This window comes from Drosophila subpulchrella, unplaced genomic scaffold (assembly GCF_014743375.2).
Source record: "Drosophila subpulchrella strain 33 F10 #4 breed RU33 unplaced genomic scaffold, RU_Dsub_v1.1 Primary Assembly Seq384, whole genome shotgun sequence".
NCBI classification, from domain to species: Eukaryota; Metazoa; Arthropoda; class Insecta; order Diptera; family Drosophilidae; genus Drosophila; species Drosophila subpulchrella.
Genome location: NW_023665605.1, coordinates 25,756 through 34,340, shown reverse-complemented (window position 1 = coordinate 34,340; position 8,585 = coordinate 25,756).

Below are 8,585 nucleotides of genomic sequence, written 5' to 3'. Positions count from 1 at the left end.
AATTTTTAATTAGTTCTGAATTTAATTTTATCATAATCGGACGACTATATCATATAGCTGCCATAGTGATGATCGGAAAATTGGTGGGAAAATAATATGAAACAAGTTATGGCTTCGGTGTTCCTTAACATATAACCTCCTACGCTTGGAAATATCATTTTTTAATTAGTTCTGAATTTCGAATTAAATTTTATCAAAATCGGACGACTATATCATATAGCTGCCATAGGAACGATCGTAAAATTGGAAATAAAATTTTTAATTAGTTCTGAATTTTGAATTTAATTTTATCATAATCGGACGACTATATCATATAGCTGCCATAGGGACGATCGGAAAATTGGTGGGAAAATAATATGAAACAAATTATAGCTTCGGTGTTCCTTAACATATAAACTCCTACGCTTGGAAACAACATTTTTTAATTAGTTCTGAATTTCGAATTAAATTTTATCAAAATCGGACGACTATATCATATAGCTGCCATAGGAACGATCGTAAAATCGGTGGGAAAATAATATGAAACAAATTATAACTTCGGTGTTTTTATACCCTTGCAGAGTGTATAATGATTTCAGTCAGAAGTTTGCAACGCAGTGAAGGAGACGTTTCCGACCCCATAAAGTATATATATTCTTGATCAGCATCACTAAACGAGTCGATCTAGCCATGTCCTTCTGTCCGTCTGTCCGTCTGTCCGTCCGTTTCTACGCAAACTAGTCTCTCAGTTTTAAAGCTATCGGGTTGAAACTTTCCCAAAAGTCGTATATCTTTTTCAGGTAGTATATAAGTCGGAACCAGCCGTATCGGACAACTATATCTTATAGCTCCCATAGGAATAATCGAAAAAAAAAATGTTAAAAAATTATATCTATGGTGTTTTTTAACTTATTACCTCCTTTCCTTGGAAATAACATTTCTTAATTAGTTTTGAATTTCGAATTAAATTTTATCAAAATCGGAAGACTATATCATATAGCTGCCATAGGAACGATCGTAAAATTGGTGGGAAAATAATATGAAACAAATTATAACTTCGGTGTTTTTATACCCTTGCAGAGGGTATAATGATTTCAGTCAGAAGTTTGCAACGCAGTGAAGTAGACGTTTCCGACCCCATAAAGTATATATATTATTGATCAGCATCACTAGACGAGTCGATCTAGCCATGTCCTTCTGTCCGTCCGTTTCTACGCAAACTAGTCTCTCAGTTTTAAAGCTATCGGGCTGAAACTTTCCCAAAAGTCGTATATCTTTTTCAGGTAGTATATAAGTAGGAACCAGCCGGATCGGACAACTATATCTTATAGCTCCCGTAGGAATAATCGGGGAAAAATATGTTAAAAAATGATATCTTTGGTGTTTTTTAACTTATTACCTCCTTTTCTTGGAAATAACATTTTTTAATTAGTTTTGAATTTCGAATTAAATTTTATCAAAATCGTAAGACTATATCATATAGCTGCCATAGGAACGATCGTAAAATTGGTGGGAAAATAATATGAAACAAATTATAGCTTCGGTGTTCCTTAACATATAACCTCCTACGCTTGGAAATAACATTTTTTAATTAGTTATGAATTTTGAATTTAATTTTATCATAATCGGACTACTATATCATATAGCTGCCATAGGGACGTTCGGAAAATTGGTGGGAAAGTAGTATGAAACAAATTATAGCTTCGGTGTTTTTTTTTTAACATAAAACCTCTTAAGCTTGGAAATTAAAATTTTTTAAAATCAGTTTTGAATTTCGAATTAAGTTTTATCAAAATCGGACGACTACATCATATAGCTGCTAAAGGAACGATCGTAAAATTGGTGGGAAAATAATATGAAACAAATTATAGCTTCGGTGTTCCTTAACATATAACCTCCTCACTTGGAAATAAAATTTTTTAATTAGTTCTGAATTTCGAATTAAATTTTATCAAAATCGGACGACTTCATCATATAGCTGCCACAGGAACGATCGTAAAATCGGTGGGAAAATAATATGAAACAAATTATAGCTTCGGTGTTTTTATACCCTTGCAGAGGGTATAATGATTTCAGTCAGAACTTTGCAACGCAGTGAAGGAGACGTTTCCGACCCCATAAAGTATATATATTCTTGATCAGCATCACTAAACGAGTCGATCTAGCCCTGTCCTTCTGTCCGTCTGTCCGTCCGTTTCTACGCAAACTTGTCTCTCAGTTTTAAAGCTATCGGGTTGAAACTTTCCCAAAAGTCGTATATCTTTTTCAGGTAGTATATATGTCGGAACCAGCCGTATCGGACAACTATATTTTATAGCTCCCATAGGAATAATCGAAAAAAAAAATGTTAAAAAATTATATCTTTGGTGTTTTTTAACTTATTACCTCCTTTTCTTGGAAATAACATTTTTTAATTAGTTTTGAATTTCGAATTAAATTTTATCAAAATCGGAGGACTATATCATATAGCAGCCATAGGAACGATCGTAAAATTGGTGATAAGATAATATGAAATAAATTATAGCTTCGGTGTTCCTTAACATATAACCTCCTACGCTTGGGAATAACATTTTTAAATTAGTTCTGAATTTCGAATTTAATTTTATCAAAATCGGACGACTATATCATATAGCTGCAATAGGAACGATCGTAAAATTGGTGGGAAAATAATATGAAACAAATTAAAGCTTCGGTGTTCCTTAACATATAACCTCCTACGCTTGGAAATAACCTTTTTTAATTCATTCTGAGTTTCGAATTAAATTTTATCAAAATCGGACGACTATATCATATAGCTGCCATAGGAACGATCGTGAAATCGGTGGGAAATAATATGAAACAAATTATAACTTCGGTGTTTTTATACCCTTGCAGAGGGTGTAATGATTTCAGTCAGAACTTTGCAACGCAGTGAAGGAGACTGTTTGTGCCTAACCGAAGTAGACACCTGCAGGACGATCGCGTCGCGGCAATGGTAACGATGGTTACTACAATGCCGGACCACATGCGATGCTGAACTGCGCTGAGGGTGAGCTAACGTGGTTAGCTGCTAGTTGAGATAGTGTATTACGAGCCCTATTCCTAGAGGTAGGAAGTAGAGCCGCGGAGTTATGAGGTGTGTTGATAACTGATTTATTCTTCATTTGATACCTGCTTATATTCTACTTAGAACACGGAATCTTAGTGTAATGGTTAGTGAAAGAAGCTATATTCTAAAGTAGGTCAGGGAATTATGATTACGGTAGCAGTTGCGTGGTTGGCTCGGCTGACACCGCAAATGTGCTGACTGCATTGGCGGGTCAGCGTATCGTTGTGACGGTGAGATGGTGAGTTAGTGAGACATATGATATAATATGCTGACCAGCAATTCTCATCTGCAGTGAGTGCTACTGAGCGCCTGGTACTGTTCCCAATTTGGCTACTGCTTGATTTGTTGGGTGTGGTCATGTTGAGTACCTTTGGGTACGAACAGAGACGTTTCCGACCCCATAAAGTATATATGTTCTTGATCAGCATCACTAGACGAGTCGATCTAGCCATGTCCGTCTGTCCGTCTGTCCGTCCGTTTCTACGCAAACTAGTCTCTCAGTTTTAAAGCTATCGGGCTGAAACTCTCCCAAAAGTCTTATATCTTTTGCAGGTAGTATATAAGTCGGAACCAGCCGGATCGGACAACTATATTCTATAGCTCCCATAGGAATAATCGGAAAAAAAATATTAAAAAACAAGGGAGAACGCTATAGTCGAGTACCTCGACTATCAGATACCCGTTACTCAGCTTAAGGGACCAAAGGGAAATGGAGATATGCAAGCAGCAAAGCGAGATTTAAATGCGCCACCTACCGGCGGAAGACTGATTAAAGCGTTGTGGGCGTTAGGGTAGGCGTGAAAAATGCATTATTCAATAGAATAAGTTAGCCGCGCACTTTTTTTCTTTGCCGCTAAGTTCGGCCGGCAACTATTTACATACACACACATACATTTCGCATTGTCTGGCTCTGACGTCATAGCTTTTTTTTCTTGGAAGGTTTGTGGGCGTTAGAGTGGGCGTAGCAAAATTTTTTTTGGGTCAATCGGTAGGTATTGACAAGACTAATACATTTCAGTTAAAATTTTCTATCTAGCATGTAGGAGCCACAGTTTTGGGCGGTTTGTGGGCGTTAGAGTGGGCGTGGCACTCTACTGAAACAGACTTGCGCTGCGTAAGAAGCTCAGGAATCTGCACGCCAAATCTCAATAGCCTAGCTCTAATAGTTTCCGAGATCTCAGCGGTCATCCGGACGGACAGACAGACGGACAGACGGACATGGCTAGATCGACTCGGCTAGTGATCCTGATCAAGAATATATATACTTTATGGGGTCGGAAACGCTTCCTTCTGCCTGTTACATACTTTCCGACGAATCTAGTATACCCTTTTACTCTACGAGTAACGGGTATAATTATATCTTTGGTGTTTTTTAACTTATTACCTCCTTTCCTTGGAAATAACATTATTTAATTAGTTTTGAATTTCGAATTAAATTTTTATCAAAATCGGAAGACTATATCATATAGCTGCCATAGGAACGATCGTAAAATTGGTGATAAAATAATATGAAACAAATTATAGCATCGGTGTTCCTTAACATATAACTTTCTACGCTTGGAAATAACATTTTTTAATTAGTTCTGAATTTCGAATTTAATTTTTTCAAAATCGGACGACTATATCATATAGCTGCAATAGGAACGATCGTAAAATTGGTGGGAAAATAATATGAAACAAATTATAGCTTCGGTGTTCCTTAACATATAACCTCCAACGCTTGGAAATAACATTTTTTAATTCATTCTGAGTTTCGAATTAAATTTTATCAAAATCGGACTACTATATCATATAGCTGCCATAGGAACGATCGTAAAATCGGTGGAAATAATATGAAACAAATTATAACTTCGGTGTTTTTTAACATATAACCTCCTACGCTTGGAAATAACATTTTTTAATTCATTCTGAATTTCGAATTTAATTTTATCAAAATCGGACGACTATATAATATAGCTGGCATAGGAACGATCGTAAAATTGGTGGGTAAATAATATGAAACAAATTATAGCTTCGGTGTTCCTTAACATATAACCTCCAACGCTTGGAAATAAAATTTTTTAATTAGTTCTGAATTTCAAATTTAATTTTATCAAAATCGGACGACTATATCATTAAGCTGCCATAGGAACGATTTGAAAATTGGTAGGAAAATAATATGAAACAAATTATAGCTTCGGTGTTTTTTGACATATTATCTTATACTATTGGGAATATCATTTCTTGTGTTTTTAAATTTAATAAATATAGCTGCAAGGGTATATAAGCTTCGGCTTGCCGAAGCTAACTTCCTTTCTTGTTCATTCTGAATTTCGAATTTAATTTTATCAAAATCGGACGACTATATCATATAGCCGCCAAAGGAACGATCGTAAAATTGGAAATAAAATTTTTAATTAGTTCTGAATTTTGAATTTAATTTTATCATAATCGGACGACTATATCATATAGCTGCCATAGGGACGACCGGAAAATATGTGGGAAAATAATATGAAACAAATTATAGCTTCGGTGTTTTTTTATACCCGTTACTCGTAGAGTAAAAGGGTATACTAGATTCGTCGGAAAGTATGTAACAGGCAGAAGGAAGCGTTTCCGACCCCATAAAGTATATATATTCTTGATCAGGATCACTAGCCGAGTCGATCTAGCCATGTCCGTCTGTCCGTCTGTCCGTCTGTCCGTCTGTCCGTATGAACGCTGAGATCTTGGAAACTATAAGAGCTACAATACTGGGATTAGGCATGCAGATTCCTGAGATTCCTGCGCAGCGCAAGTTTGTTTCAAAAGAGTGCCACGCCCACTCTAACGCCCACAAACCGCCCAAAACTGTGGCTCCTACAGTTTTGATGCTAGAACAAAAATTTTAACTGAAATGTATTGTTCTCATCAATACCTACCGACGGACCTAAAAAAAAGTTTGCCACGCCCACTTTAACGCCCACAAACCGCCCACAAACTTCAAAAAATCGTTAATATGAACGCGGATATCTCGGAAAATATCAAAGATAGAGAAACGAGATTTCAGATTTAGATTCCGTAGGCTTGAGCGCAGCGCAAGTTTATTACGCGAATATGCCACGCCCACTCCAACGCCCACAAACCGCCCAAGTCTGTGGCGCCCACAATTTTCATGGTAGATAACAAATTTAAACTGAAATGTATTGGTCTCGTCAATACCTATCGATTGATTTAAAAAAAAGTTTGCCACGCCCACTCTAACGCCCACAAACCGCCCAAGCCTGTGGCGCCCACAATTTTCGTGCTAGATAAAAAATTTTAGCTTAAATGTATTGGTCTCGTCAATACCTATCGATTGATTTAAAAAAAACTTTGCCACGCCCACTCTAATGCCCACAACGCTTAAATCTGTCTACCGCCGGTAGGTGGCGCATTTGCTGCTTGCATATCTCCATTTTCCTTTGGTCCCTTTAGCTGAGTAACGGGTATCTGATAGTCGAGGTACTCGACTATAGCGTTCTTCCTTGTTATTGATGGATTAATTGAGATCCTAAGCAATTAACTTTTTTGGTGACGAAAATTTCATCGCCGGTGTGCTCGGGATTTGTTGATCTCTAACTATTGCTTTTTTTGTTGACGAATATTTCTACATCAGCGTGTTTAGGATTTGTTAGTCCATAAACAATTTATTTTTTTGTTGGTGAATATTTCTGCGTCGAAGTGTTCAGGATTTGTTAATCCCAAACTTTTCTCGCTATTTTCCACAAATATCGAATCTGTATTTTCGCAACTTTTTAAATCGAAATATTTTTTTCTAATAAATTCTTTCACTTGAAGAGTATTATTAACTCAATTAAACTTATTTGGTTTTTTCTTTATTGTCATTGTATATTAACTTGTCTGTCTTCCCTTTATATTCCTAAACTCCCTTTTCTATATTTATTATAGCTCCTATATATACCCGTTACTCGTAGAGTAAAAGGGTATACTAGATTCGTCGGAAAGTATGTAACAGGCAGAAGGAAGCGTTTCCGACCCCATAAAGTATATATATTCTTGATCAGGATCACTAGCCGAGTCGATCTAGCCATGTCCGTCTGTCCGTCTGTCCGTATGAACGCTGAGATCTCGGAAACTATAAGAGCTACAATACTGGGATTAGGCATGCAGATTCCTGAGATTCCTGCGCAGCGCAAGTTTGTTTCAGAAGAGTGCCACGCCCACTCTAACGCCCAAAAACCGCCCAAAACTGTGGCTCCTACAGTTTTGATGCTAGAATACAAATTTTAACTGAAATGTGTTGTTCTCATCAATACCTACCGATTGACCTAAAAAAAAGTTTGCCACGCCCACTTCAACGCCCACAAACCGCCCACAAACTTCAAAAAATCGTAAATATGAACGCGGATATCTCGGAAAATATCAAAGATAGAGAAACGGGATTTCAGATTTAGATTCCGTAGGCTTGAGCGCAGCGCAAGTTTGTTACGCGAATATGCCACGCCCACTCTAACGCCCACAAACCGCCCAAGTCTGTGGCGCCCACAATTTTTATGCTAGATAAAAAATTTTAACTGAAATGTATTGGTCTTGTCAATACCTATCGAATGATTTAAAAAAAAGTTTGCCACGCCCACTCTAACGCCCACAAACCGCCCAAGCCTGTGGCGCCCACAATTTTCGTGCTAGTTAAAAAATTTTAACTTAAATGTATTGGTCTCGTCAATACCTATCGACTGATTTAAAAAAAACTTTGCCACGCCCACTTTAACGCCCACAACGCTTAAATCTGTCTACCGCCGGTAGGTGGCGCATTTGCTGCTTGCATATCTCCATTTTCCTTTGGTCCCTTTACCTGAGTAACGGGTATCTGATAGTCGAGGTACTCGACTATAGCGTTCTTCCTTGTTTTAACATAAAACCTCTTAAGCTTGGAAATGACATTTTTTATACCCTTGCAGAGGGTATATTGATTTCAGTCAGAAGTTTGCAACGCAGTGAAGGAGACGTTTCCGACCCCATAAAGTATATATATTCTTGATCAGCATGACTAGACGAGTCGATCTAGCCATGTCCGTCTGTCCGTCCGTTTCTACGCAAACTAGTCTCTTAGTTTTAAAGCTATCGGGCTGAAACTTTCCTAAAAGTTATATATCTTTTGCAGGTAGTATATAAGTCGGAACCAGCCGGATTGGACCACTATATCTTAAAGCTCCCATAGGAATAATCGAAAAAAAAATTTTTTTAAAATTATATATTTGGTGTTTTTTAGCTTATAACCTCCTAAGCTTGGAAATAACATTTTTTAATTAGTTTTGAATTTTGAATTAAATTTTATCGAAATCGGACGACTATATAATATAGCTGCCATAGGAACGATCGGAAAATTGGTGGAAAAATAATAGGAAACAAATTATAGCTTCGGTGTTTTTCAACATATAACCTCCAACGCTTGGAAATAACATTTTTTAATTAGTTCTGAATTTCGAATTTAATTTTATCAAAATAGCTGCCATAGGAACGATCGGAAAATTGGTAGGAAAATAATATGAAACAA